Genomic DNA, 14,560 nt, shown 5'->3' on the forward strand with positions numbered 1-14,560 from the left:
CTGAGCTACCGCACTCAGGATGACTTCTCCTAGTTACATCTATTTGCTTGCAAATTTCATATCATTTTTTAACAACTGACGAATACTCCTTTGTATGCATGTACCACATTAATTTATCTATTCTTTGGTTGAGGAACATCTAGATTGTTTCCAGTTTCTGGTTATTACCAATAATGCTGCAATGAACACAATTTAGCAAGTGTCCTTGTGGTAGGATGGAGAGTCCTTTGGGTATATACCCAAGAATGGTATAGCTGGATCTTGAAGTAGATTGATTCCCGATTTTCTGAGGAACCATGATACTGATTTCTGTAGTTATTGTGCAAACTCACACTCCTACCAGCAATGGAGGAGTGTTCCCCTTGCTACACATCCTCGCCAGCGTGAGTTAGCCATTCTGACAGGTAATAGATGGACTCTCAAAGTAGTTTTGATTTGCATTTCCCTAATGGCTAAGGTTGTTAAACATTTTTTAAGTGTTTCTCAGCCATTTAAGATTCCTCTATTGAGAATTCTCTACTACTTAGATCTGTACTCCATTTTTAATTATATTATTTGGTTTGTTGATATCTAATTTCTTGAGCCCTTTATATATTTTTGATACTAGATCTTTATCTGATGTAGAGTTGCTAGAAAATCTTTTCCCATTCTATAGGCTGTCAATTTGACCTAACGGCAGTATTCTTTGCCTTACAGAAGCTTTTCAGTTCCTGGGGTCCCATTTATTAATTGTTGATCTTAATGCCTGCACTGTTGATGTTCTGTTCAGAAAGTCTTTCCCCACGCCAATGTGTTCAAGGCTGTCCTCCACTTTCTCTTGTATCAGATTCAGTGTGTCTTGTTTTATGTTGAGGTCTTTGATCCGCTTGAACTTGAGTTTTGTTCAGGGTGATAAGTATGGACCTATTCCTACTTTTCTACATGCAGATATCCAGTTTGACCTGCATCATTTGTTGAAGATGCTTTCTATTTTCCAGTGTGTATTTATGGCATCTTTATCAAAAATCAAGTGTCCATAGGTAAGTGAATTTACATCTGGGTCTTCAATTAGATTCCACTGATCCGCCTGTCTGTTTTGATGTCAGTATCAATGGTGACACCTCCAGCATTTCTTTTATTGTACAGGATTTATTTCAGCTATCCTAAGTTTTTTTGTCTTTCCATATGAAGTTAAGAATTGTTCTTTCAAGGTATGTGAAGAATTGTGTTGCAATTGCATCAAATCTGTTGATTGTTTCTGATAGAATGGCCATTTTTACTATGCTAATTCTAGCTCTCCAAGAGCATGGGAGATCTTTCCATCTTCTGATATCTTCTTCAATATCTTTCTACAAAGACTTGAAAGTTTTGGTCATACAAGCCTTTCACTTGCTTGGTTTGAGTTTTACCCCAAGATATTTTATATTCTTTGAGTTACTGCAAAAGGTGTTGTTCACTTGATTTCTGTCTCAGTATATTTTTTATATAAGAGGACTCCTGATTATTTTAGTTAATCCTATATCCAGCCACTTGACCAAAGGTATTCATCAACTGTAGTAGTTCCCTGGTGAAATTTTAGGGGCACTTATGTACACTATCATAACATCTGCCAATAGCCATACTTTGACCTCTTCCTTACCAATTTGTATTTCCTTGATCTCCTTTAGTTGTCTTATTGTGCTAGCTAAAACGTCAAGTACTGTATTGAATAGCTATTGAGAGAGTGGACAGCCTTGTCTTGTTCCTGGTTTTAATGGAATTGCTTTGAGTTTCTCTCCATTTAATTTGTTGTTCCTGCAGGCTTGCTGTAAATTGCCTTTATTATGGTTAGGTCATGTTCCTTGTAACCTTAATCTCTCCAGAATTTTTATCATGAAGTGTTTTAGATTTTGTCAAAGACTTTTTGGGCATCTGATGAGATGATCGTGGTTTTTTTTTCTTCTTCTTTTAGTTTGTGTATGTGGTGGATTACACTGATTGATTTTTGTGAAGCCTACTTTATTATGGTGGGTAATCTTTTTGCTTTGTTCTTGTATTTGGTTTGCAAGTATTGTATTGAGCATGTATGCAGCTATGTTTATAAGAAAAATTATTCTGTAATTCTTTTTCTTTGTTGAGTCTTTATGCAGTTTGAGTATCAGGGTAACTATGACCTCATAAAATTAATTTGGCAATGCTTCTTCTGTTTCTATTTTGTATAATAATTTAAGGAGTGTTGGCATTAACTCTTCTTTGGAAGTCTGGTAGAATTCAGCACTAAAACCTTCTGACCTTGGGCTTTTGGGGGTTGGGAAACTTTTAGTGACTGCTTCTATTTCATTAGGGATTATAGATCTATTTAAATTGTTTACCTGATCTTGATTTAACTTTGGTAAGTGGTTCCTATCAAGAAAATTATACATTCTTTTAGATTTTCCAGTTTGTAAGTACAGGATTTTATAGCATGCCCTAATGATTTTCTGAATTTCCTCAGTGTCTGTTATGTCCCCCTTTTTCTGATTTTATTAATTTGGATATTCTCTCTCCATCTTTTAGTAGTTTGGATAAGCATTTGCCTTTCTTCCTGATATTCTCAAAGAACCAACTCGTTGTTTCATTGATTCTTTGTACTGTTTTCTTTGTTTCTGCTTTATTGATTTCAACCCTCAGTTTGATTATTTCTTGCTGTCTACTCCTTGTAGTGATATTTCATTTGTACTTTAAGAAATAAAGATTGCCTAGAGATCAGAAAAGTAAAACAGCCACACTGGCCAGTCTCACAGACCAGGCAGCAATGACACACACCTTTAATCCCAGTAGCCACACTAACTTACCATAGAAACCAGGCAGTAATGGTGCACACCCTAATCCCAGAATTAGAGAGGAATATATTACGGGAGTAGACAGCTCTCTGTCTCAGTCTCATTCTGAGGTTTCCTGAAGGCAGGATCATCATTTTCAGACTGAGGTTGAGGTAAAAACCAGCAGTTGGCTGCTTTGTTTTTCTGGTCTTCAGGTTGAACCCCCAAATCTGTCTCTGAGTTTTATTAATCATGCTTTAACTCCTCTTGGGTATGCTTATTTCTCTTTGTTCTAGATCTTTGAGGTGTGCTGTGAAGTTGCTAGTATGAGATCTCTCCATTTTTTTTTTTTTGTGTAGTCACCCCATGCTGGGAACTTTCCTCTTGGTGTCATTTTTATTACCTCACATGGTTCGGTTGGCCATGTGTTCATTTCCACTGAATTCTAGAAAGGCTTTCATTTCTTTATTTCTGCCTTGACCCTTTTTTTTTTCATTCAGTAGAGAGTCGTTCAATTTCCATGAGTTTGTAAACTTTCTGTTGCTTCTGCTGGTATTGATATCCAGATTTAATTCATGGATGCAGGGAGTTATTTTAATTTTCTTGTATCTATTGAGACTTGCTCTGTGTCTGAGTGTGTGGTCAATTTCAGAGAAATTTCCATGAGGTACTGAGAAGGAAGTCTATTCTTTTGTGTTTGGGCAAAGTGTTCTGTAGATATCGGCTAGGTCCATTCGGTTTATGATGTCAGTTAGCTCCAGAATGTGCCCATTTTAATGTTTGTTTGGATAATCTGTCCATTGGTGAGACTGGAGTATTGTAGTCTCCCGCTATTAGTGTGCAAAGGTCAATATGTAATTTAAAGTGTAGAAGTGTTTATTTTCAAAAGTGGGTACCCTTGTGTTTGGGACATAGATGTTGAATTGAAATGTCATCTTCATGGATTTTCCTTTTGAATATGGGATGTTCTACCCCCATTTCTTTAGATTAACTTTGGGTTGAAGTCTATTTTGCTAGATAGTAAAATGGCTACACCAGCTTGCTTCACAGGTCCATTTGCTTGGACCATCTTCTCCCAACCCTTTACCCTGAGATAATGTCAGTTCTTGATGTTGAAGTATTTCTTGTATGCAGCAGAAGGATGGGTCCCATTTTCCCATCCATTCTGTTAGTCTGTATCTTTTTATTGGGGAATTAAGTCTATTGATAATTGAGAGATACCAATGGCCAATGACTGTTTCTTCCTGTTATTTTGTTGGTGCTGGTGCTGTGGCTGTTGATCATGGTGGTGGTAGGTGTAGTGGTAGTGGTGGTGGTGGCGGTGGTGGTGGTAGGTATAGTGGTGGTGGGTGTGGTGGTCATGGGTGTAGTGGTGGTGGGTGTGGTGGTCGTGGGTGTGGTGGTGGTAGGTGTGGTGGTGATGGTGGTGGTAGTAGGTGTGGTTGTGGTGGTGGTGGTGGTGGTGGTGGTGGGTGTTTCCCTTCTTTTGATTTTACTCTTGTGAGATTATTTGTTGCCTTTGTTTCCATGGGTGTAATTGTTGTAATTTAAAAAAAAAAAAATTAGTGGCATGAGAGAGAAAGACGCTATGTGACAGAGCTCAGGTAGAAGGATTTTTATTGGGGGAAACTGAATGGGAAAAGGGGTAGAGGAGAGGGGAGACTGGCCTCTGGGGACAGGAGCAGCAGAAGAGAAGAGAGGGAGGGCAGACAGGCAGATGGAGACAGAGAAAAAGAGAGAGATGGGAGGTGGGCAGGGCCCTTTTAAAAAGGAACATAGTGAATGTGCACAGGAGACACTTAGTGCCTACAGCTGAGGACGTGTACCCCGTGGTCAGGCCAGTGCAGATGTCTGGATACTAACAGTAGTTAACCTCCTTATGTTGGGATTTTCTTTTAACACCTTCTGTAGGGCTGGGTTTGTAGATATTGTTTAAATTTGACATTATGATGTAATATCTTACCTTTTCCGTCTATGCTGATTGGAAGTTTGCTGGGTATAGTAGTCTGGGCTGGCATCTGGGATCTCGAGTCTGCAGCACATCTGCCCAGGCCCTTATGGCTTTTAGAGTCTCCACTGAGAACCCAGTGTAATTCTAGTATGTCTGCCCCTGTATGTTACTTGGTCTGTTTCCACTGCAGCTTTTAACATTCTTTCTTTGGTCTGGATGTCTACAGTTTTATCAAAATTACTGGACTTTCTTTTCTAGTCCAATCCATTTGGTGTTCTGTATGCTTCTTGTACCTTCATATGCATCTCCTTCTTCAGGTAAGAAAAATTTTCTGCTAAGATTTTGCTGAAAATGTTTTCTGAGCCTTTGAGCTGGAATTCTTCTCCTTCCTCTACTTGTAGTTTTCTTAGGTTTGGTCTTTTCATTGTTGTCCAAGATGTCCTGTATCGGGAATTTTTAGATTTAACAATTTTTGGACTGGTGTGTCCATTTCTTCTATTGTATCTGCAATGCCTAAGATTCTGTCTTCCATTCTCTTGGTGAGGCTTGCCTCTGTAGTTCCTGTTCGAAGTCCTAAATTTTTCATTTCTAGAATTTCCTTAGTTTGTGACTTCTTTTTGCTTCTGTTTCCTTTTTTCAAGTCTCAAACAGTTTCATTTGTTTCTTTCACCTACTTAGTTTTTTTCCTTGACTTTCCTTACGGGAGTTATTCATTTCCTTCAATTGTTTGTGTTTGCCTGGCTTTCTTTGAGAGGCTTATTCATTTTCTCCAGTTGTTTGTGTTTCCCTAGATTTCTTCAGGGATTTATTCATTTCCTCTTAGAGGACATCGTATCTGTCATCTTCAGGTAGTTGGTTGAAGGTCTTTTTCTGCTTCCATTGTGTTGGAATATTTCGAGCCTGCAGTAGAAGGGTAGCTGGACTCTGGTGGAGAGGAGCTGTTCTGGCGGTTACCGTGTTCTTATGTTGCTGCTTGAGCATCTGGGTTTGGGGGTGAGTGTCTAGCTGATCACTTCTGGGTTTGTCTTTGCTGGGTGGGTGTTTAGTCCCTTGCTTTCTGTTTCCTCTCTTTCAGAGAGTATGTTGCATGTTTTACTGGCCTGCTGACCCAGTGTGTTCAAGGGGAATGCTTGCTTGGGTTGGAGGCTGGAGGAAGGGGATGTCAGGGGAAGATGGTGTGTTGCAACAATAGGGGTGACCTGAGGATTGGGTCTTGGGGAGCAGGGATATTGTAGAAACTCTGAGGGCAGCCTATCTGGTTTTCTGGCAGGCTTGGCCTGTGGTTGAGTAGGGTGCCTGCCCACGCTGGGGGCTGGGATACAGTGGTGAGGTAGGAAGGGGGGTCACAGGAAGATGGTCTGTGGGATCTTTGGGAGGCATGAACATGGGGGAGGGGGAAGATACAGCTGGTGTTCTATTGCTACTTTAGGGGCAACCTTGAAAATTGAGGTCTGGTCTTTTTATTTTTCATTCTTTCCTCTTTTCCTCCTCTTGTGACCATTTCCATCACAAGACTTCAATCTCTGGGCATTTCCTCAGCAGTATGTAGGTTATAGCAACCCTTCTGCGCTTTTTATTATTATCATTAATTGTCACTTTGATTATTGTCAGCTTGTTAATCTAGAGTCATCTGGGAAGAGGTGTCTTGGTGAGGGACTAGGCAGATCAGACTAGGCATGACTGTGGACGCTGTCATGATTTCCTCATCGATGTGGGAAGACTCAGCCCACCACGGGCAGTACCATTCTCTGGGCTGGGGTCCTGGACTCTGTGAGAGTGGAGAGAGGGAGCTAAGGAAGAATCACAGGCACACCTATTATCTCTCTGCCCACGATCGTGGTTGTGACTGTCTACTTTACGCATCTACCACTGACCCTTGCCCGAAACGGTAAACGAACCTGGGATGGTGAGCTGAATAAGCACCCCATCCTCTGTGCTGCAGTTGGTATGTGGGGTAGGCCCTGGCTCACAGCGAGCACACACACACACATTTTGCTTTGCTTTAATAATGGTCAAAATATATTGTGTGGAACAAATTAATAAAAAAACCCTCAGAGTTATTCTTAGATGTCCTTCTCCCAGGTGCTATTGGGAGTGTGTCAAGCTGACAACAAAGCTATCCATCATTGAGCTAATGTGTCTGAAATAGTAAGTCCAAATAAAATTTTCCTTTTTCAAATTTTTTTCTATTTACGTGTTTATGTGTTTTCCTGCCTGTCTATATGTGCACCATGTGTGCAGTACCTGTGGCGGTCAGAAGAGGGCGGCAGAACTCCCCGAGCTGTAGTTGCAAGGGCTTGTCCATTTCGTGATGTCAGTGCTAGGAACTGAACTCCCATCTTCTTTGAGAGCAGCAAGTGCTCTGAAGTTAAACAATCTGTCCAGGCTCCTAATTTTTTTAGTTGATTCTCTAAACTTGTGTTACAGCCACACACGTGTTACTAGTACATTACTTCAGAGGTGTGGGCTTTGGAGAGCAATTTGTCTGTCCTGGGTGGATTTGTTCCAGGTATCTATCAGGCTTGCTGCCATGAAATGATTCTAGAGTACTGTGTGTTATGTTCAGGAGAGATTACCGGGTCCAGCAGCTGAATCTCTCACAGACTCCCGAGAGGGCTGTTCTAGTTGGGGTTTCTATTGCTGTGATGAGTCACCACCAGCAAAAGCACTGTGGGGAGGAAAGGGTTTATTCAACACACACTTCCACATCACCGCTCCTCATCAAAGGAAGCCAGGACAGAAACTTGTGCAGGGCAGAAACCTGGAGGCAGGAGATGATGCAGAGGCCTTGGAGGGATGCTGCTTACGGGCTTGCTCCTCGTGGCTTGTTCAACCTGCTTTCTTATAGAACCCAGGACTGCCTGTCCAGGAATGGCCCCACCCAAAATGGGCTGGGCCTTCCCCCCTCAATCAGTAATTAAGAAAATGCCTTGCGGGCCTGCCTAAAACCCCTTCTCGTGGAGGTTTTATCTTAATTGAGGTTCCCTTCTCTCAGAAGACTTCAGCCAGCATCAAGTTGACACAAAACTATTCAGTGCACAATCAAATGTCTCTTAGGGGCATCTTCAGGGACACTGCAGAGGCTGCCACAGGTCTGGTCTTCTGTCGATCGACTTCCAGAACAATGGCTCTGCTAAATGACAGAGAGTGTAGCAGTGGAATCCTTGCTGGTTCGTGTTGTCTTTACAGTGACAGATGCCAAGTTCCAGCACTGGGTGTTTATGCAGAGAGGCATTAAAAGATTAAATATGACTGCATTTTTGACAACAGACCAGTCCCCATTCCATAATCAATATGCTAGCATTATTATTATTTTATGAAAACAGTCATTCACCGTTTGGTGAAAGAGAATGACGGTATTGATCTCTTGAACACGCATTTTATTTTCCATTAAATTTTTATGGGGCATGTCAGGCTGTGTGCTGGGTCTGATCTTTCCTGCACATTAATGTACAAAGCTCTGCAGATGTGGAAATTAATGAGGACTGTGTTCATAAAACCAGCTCAGACCGTCTAGGAACACAAAGTAAACATTGCCTCCTTGGAGCCTGGTTGCAAGCATATTAGGTTTTGAGGTTTGTGAACTGACCCACAAAGGAAACAGAAACCTCCTCTTAGTGAGGAGAGAGAGAGAGGATGAAGCAACCATTAGAGAATCTTTCTCTGAGGCTGCTGAAGACATGGTGGATGCCAGTTTCAGAAGCCTCAGAACACGCAACAATCAGAGGCTGTGGGTAATTCAGTCACCCCCTGAGCACAGCTCTCTCTACCATGTGACATCTTCTGTCTCTCCACCAGGCACTGCTCAGAGGAGTGGCCTAGTTCTGCCCTTGGTTGCTGTGATAAGAGGTGAGGAAGGGTTTGTTTGGCTCGCCTTGACTCTAGTCCATCATGGCGGCAGCTAGGACAGGAATAGGTGTCCAGTCAGCCCCTGAGAACCTGTCTGTCTCCACCTCCCCCGTGCCAGAAATGCAGGCTTAGCCGGCCACTCCCAGCTTTTTATGTGAGTGCTGGGAACCCAATCTCAGGTCATCAGACTTGGTCAAGCCATCTCACCATCCCGCAAATGCCATTTCTTAGGTATCTACATCACAGACTGGAAAGCAGAACCCATTGCTCTCTGTAGATGTGCTGTTTTAATCTCTGTCTCCAAAAATTCATTCATTCATTCTTCATTCAACTAACTATTCAAATACAAGAATAGCTTCAAAGCAAGACTCTGGGCTGGCTGTGATTAGGGACTCACACTAGTGGGGCAGTTTTGAGGGGCACTCAGGTGTTGTCAGAGACTGAAAGGTTTCTTACTGTGACAACCTGCACGGTGCCACTGATCAGCTGGCATTCTCTCCCCTCACTCTTGCTTTTACTTGCTCCCATTTCTGTGGCTCTGACTGTCTCACAGTTCAGACCAATTCTCCCACTACCAAGGGTTAGCACAGACCCACAGCTGAAGAGCTCAGTCTGCAAGAACCCATTTCAGATGCCACGCACAAGTGTTGGGACCCCAGGTTGTCTGGCTGGATGACTGCAGTGTTGCCATTGCAGTCCCTGGTTTTGAATCTTGTTGGGACAAGCCGTAGACATCAGAGATATTTTACACTTACAGGGAAGCTTCTGAGAAGGGGTGTGGCCCAGACATGTGCAAGTGTAGGGGGAGTGTTGTGAAATCCAGCTGGGTGTGGAGCTCCCATGCCCAGTCCCCAGCTTTGGAGTGTGCTGCCTCCCAGGCCTCTACACCCACCAAGCCTGGACTGCGCAAACTCTGGCCTGTAGCAGCTGTATGTACAGAGATTTCACTCTATGGCTGTGAAGGCTGAAGTAGCAGCTATTGGTGAAAGATCTCAGTCTGCAGCCTCTCCCCATGGCTGGAAGTTAGGGAATAGAAATACAACCTTGCTGCTTCTCAGGAGGCACGCTGTCCTAGTCAGGGTGATGACTCTCGTGACTGTACACCAGGACCAGAAGCAACTGGGGAGGGAAGGGTTTACTTGGCATACACATCCAGGGTCACAGTCTTTTGAGAGAAGTCAAGACAGGAACTCAAGCAGGGCAGGAACCTGGAGGCAGGAGCTGATGAGGAGGCAGGCCATGGAGGGATGCTGCTTACTGGCTTGCTCTGCATAGTTGCTCAGCCTGCTTTCTTACAGAACCCGAGACCACCTGCCCAGGCATAACACCGTCCACAATAGGCTGGGTCCTCCCTCATTGTTCACTGAGAAAGTGCCCTAAAGCTGGATCTTATGGAGGCATTTTCTCATTTGAGTTGCCCTCCTTCTGAAGGACTCTAGTTTGTGTCAAGCTGACACAGAACTCGCCAGCACGATTGAGTCCCTCCCACTCAACTTGACACACAAACACGTCACCGTTAAGCTACAGTCTTTCCCTTCTTACTCATCCCCAAGGTCACATTTGAATAATGCCATTATAATATGAACACTTCGAATCTCAAAAGTTTCATAGTCTTTGAAAATTTAAACACTTAAAAATTCAGTCTCTTTCAAAACCCAAAGTCTTTGCAAATTCCCAAAATATTTTTAAATTTCAAAGTCTGTCAACTGTGGGCTCCTATAAAATCAAACATAAATTAAATACGTTCTTACCTCAAGAAGGAAAGACCAGAGCACAGTCACAATCAAATCAAGGCAAACTCTGACTGCCCAATTTCTGGGATCCACTCACAATCTTCTGGGTTCCTCCAAAAGGCTTGGAGTTGTTTGTCTGGCTCTGCCCGCTAAAGCACCCACAGCGTGGGTTCCATTCCCCCAAATGCTGCCGTTCTTGGTGGTCATCTCATACAGGCATCTCCAGAATACCAGAGGCTCCCCTGTACCAAGGCTGTGCTTTTACACAGCCTCATCTGGGCTTCCTTTAGGGGCTCCAGCCCTGCCACACAGTGCCAAGCCTCTACTGCTCTTCATGACCCCTGCATGCTTACAAAACCATAGCCACCTGGGTGACACCTACACATGACCAAGTTTGGCTACCAATGTGACGTACAACCACGGTCAGTGTAGAACACAGCTTCTATGTACTGACCCATGGAAAATCTTCCCAGAAGATTTTCACCGTATTGATGCTGGTCTCTTCTTAATCTCTGCTAACTTCTCAACCACAGCTGATGAGCATTAATTGTCCCAGTAAAGCAAAGGTTTTGGTGGTGTTGGTCTCTTGTCAATCACAGATGGTTCTTTAGCCCTAGCTAATCAGAACCACAGATTCTTAACTCAAAATATCAAATGGTCCTGATAAGAGTCTTTAAGTGACTCCCAGTCTTCCCTCCAGAACTTCACAAGCCCGGCCTCCATTAGACAATGTTTTCAACATTCTTTACCTTCCAACGTCCCACAGAGGAGTTCACCAAGCTGTGAACACTCAATGGCTCTTGTAGCCCACAGTTCCAAAGTCCTCCCCAAAACAACATGGTCAGGTCTGTCACAGCAATCTCCACTCCTGAGACCAGTTTCTGTCCTCTTCAGAGTCATTGTTACTGAGATGGAACACCAGGACCAAAGGCAAGATGGGGAGAAAAGGTTTACTTGGCGTACACAGTCGCAGTCCATTGAGAGAAGTCAGCACAGGAACCCACACTGGGCAGGATCCTAGAGGCAGGATCTGATGCAGAGGTCATAGAGAGATGCTGCTTACCGACTTGTTCTTCATGGCTTGCTCAGCCTGCTTTCTTACAGGACCAGCCCAGGATGGCCCCACCCACAACGGGTTGAGCCCTCCCACACCAATTGCTAATAAGAAAATGCACTGCAGCTGGATCTTCTTCCTCATTTGAGCTGCCCTTCTTTCAGATGACTCTAGCTTCTGTCAATCTGGCATACAGCTAGCCAGGACACTGGCCCTCCCATCAGGAGGCTCTTCAGGGTCGCAGCCAGAGGCATCTCATGTGAGCATCCTGTTCAGGACATTTCAGGGATTTTAATGAACGGGTGAGAGGATGAGGAATGAAGACAAAGTAGATACTTTTATTATGGGCATACTACCTCCGTGTTAGCAGTGCTAGCCTCATCCTGCCTCAGAGGAGCCGCAGAGATCACAAACATGCCGAACACCTCTGACTGGGAAGTCGTGGCAGACTCGCTCCTCCAAGTTCATGGCTGGGCCTTCCCTGTCAGGGAAGCAGTATCCTGCACTCTCTCGAGGTGTGTGGGTAATATTTAAGCTAAAGTGGACTGAAAGGAGACTCCGTCTTCTTCATTAGGTCCCCAGAGTAACAAGGATGACTGTGTCTCCTGGTGATGAGATCGTGGCACTCCCTGTGCCAGCCTCAAACATCCACAGCATAGACTGGGTGACGGGGGGACGGGGGACACTCTTGTAAAACACAGATCTCCTCCCAGCTGCTGGAGGAAAAGAAGAGCCCTCCTGGAGATGGACCAGAGTCCGTGAAGATGCCAGCAGTAAGAACTCTACAGCACCTAACTACTTAACTCCAGTCCCACAGGGATTCAGCACAGTCCACGCAGGCCACTGGAGGCCACACTGGGCAGCAGCCAACGCCTCTGCTCCCTTCACGGCCCACCTCCAAGGACTCCTCTGTTGAGCTCCTCAGTGGCTGAGACTGAATGCCAACCCTCTCTCTGCATGGGAGTCCTTCTCCTCCTGGCCCTGGAACAGACTGTCCTGTGTAGGCACAGTCCTCATCCATGCCCTCTGGACCATAAACCTGTGTATTGTATGGTGAATATGTGTACACATGTGTATGTGTGAGTGCAGGGGGGAGGACAGGTGTTATTCCTCAGGATTCTGGCCACCTTGCTTTTTTTTTTTTAATTTGGGGGACTTTATATTTTAACTTCCTTGAACATTCCACACAATGTATCTATTTACATCACTACCACTCTTCTGCTACTGCTCCAACCTTTCCTACGCCTGCCCCTCCTCCTCCTCCTCCTCCTCCAATCCACAGTTTCTCATTAACATCTTTACTCTGACCAGGAGCTTACAAATTCTTCCAGGTTGACAGACAGGCAAGTCCCAGAATCCTCCCGTTTCTGCCTTCTTGGTGCTGGAATTAGAAATGTCTACCGCCACATCTGTTTTTCCTTTTATGTCACTCTGGGGATCAAACTTGAGTCCTCATGCTTGCAAGACAGGTACTGTGCTGTCCTGTGTCCCCAGCCTTGTATCATAAGGCTCCCCAGTGTATAACTGGGCTTCACTTGTCCAGTCCAGAGATTTCAGGAGCCCTTGTGGACACAACAGACCGTGGTCGTTTGAGACCCCAGGAGGAATATGTGTTAGCCCTTCTGCTGTGGTTTCCTGGCTCTGAGGAACACTGTGAGGCATGAAACAGGTCAGGGCCATTAACATCAGGCTAGAATTTCCAAATGTGTACAAAATACTGGAAACAGTTGGTGCAGAAAACAAACGCGATCTAAAAATCAAAGCAATGTTGACTCCCAAGAACACTCTTGTGGGTGCCAACGGTGTGGGATTTCCTCACTTTGATTTGCCATTTCTTTTTCCTCTGCTGTTTTCCTCTGCACTGACTGAAAGCTCAGAGCGGCCCGGACTTTGATGGAGCCTGTGTGGCAGAAGACCCCCGCGCATCGGAACACAGACCCCAGTGCTCCTGCCTACTCCGAGCGCAATTAAAGCAACTGAAATGCTTCATTTGAAACATCCTTTCTCACACTTCAAAGCAATGAGTCTGATGAGCGATTACAGGCGATTGAAAGCTAATAAGGAACGTAATTCATGCTTGAAGATACTTCATGGGCACAGACATTGCTTGTGAGTGTTCTGCCTGTTGGAGAACACTCCTGAGTCAGAAAGGGGCTAAGCTAGCAGACTACACTGCCCATCCCTAGTCCCCAAAGTTAGCCAGAATGGTATAAGGAGAGGTCCTCAGACACCTTTGGCTCAGACCAGCAATGGTAAACAGTGGGGCCATTTGACTACATTTGCTGTGTAATCACTACAGAAAACATGGCCGAGATTCCAAAATGTCATCTGTGCTCAAGACAGAGTCATTACTAGGAACCATGAGAGCATCATATGATTTGTTGGAGGTGACTGAGAGCAGCTTCAGAGACCAATTGTTTGAGCCACTGGTCCCTTGCTTCCTGGGATGGGCTGCATCCTATCTCATTTATACATTAGAGTCTCAACCCTAACAGGTCATTTAGGGATAGGTCTTTTGGGGAATACATTGTTTTTATTATCAACTTATTCTCTTTGAGTTGTCTTGAGCGCCGTGGTCCTTCTTAGGTGGGTCAGAACCCACACTACACAATGAGCTCTGGGTTGCAAAAAAAGCATTGATTTTTGCAACCGACTCTACTGCTTTTTCTACCGGCTTATCACAAAGACTTCCAAGTTTTATGAATTCATTGTAAATGACGTCGTCAGTCAATTGTAAATGACATCATCAGCATGAGAGCCAATGAGTGAGGCAGACGTACTTCTAAGAGGAGACATCAGAGATCTCACTATGACACAGAGATGCCATGTGAGGACCCCACAAGAAGGTGCTCATCCTCAAGTCAGGGAAAGTGACAGCTCTGCTCATGAATTGGCGTCTCCAGAACCATGGGGAAATGGTTTTGCCTGCAGAGCTGTTAGGGCAGAGCTTGGCAAGACTAAGACACCACATTCGTGCTCTCCAGGATCTCTTGGCTTCTCATGCCAACACCGTACCTTACACCCCACCCTCACTGTCCTTTGTCACCATGCAAAGCCAGTCACTTTTTCCTAGTGTCTCAGTTAGGGTTCCATTGCTGTAATAAAATACCATGACCAAAAGTCGGGGAGGAAAAGGCTTATTTCAGCATACGGTTGCATATCATAATCCATCATTTCAGAAAGTCAGGGCAGGAAGTCAAGGCAGGAACCTGGA

General features: G+C 44.4%; 1 pseudogene; it reads right to left on the reverse strand.

The window, feature by feature from the left end:
• Nucleotides 1–13,917: 13,917 nt before the first annotated feature.
• Nucleotides 13,918–14,009, reverse strand: LOC119818163 (annotated as a pseudogene).
• Nucleotides 14,010–14,560: the final 551 nt, after the last annotated feature.

This window comes from Arvicola amphibius, chromosome 6, assembly GCF_903992535.2.
Source record: "Arvicola amphibius chromosome 6, mArvAmp1.2, whole genome shotgun sequence".
NCBI lineage: Eukaryota > Metazoa > Chordata > Mammalia > Rodentia > Cricetidae > Arvicola > Arvicola amphibius.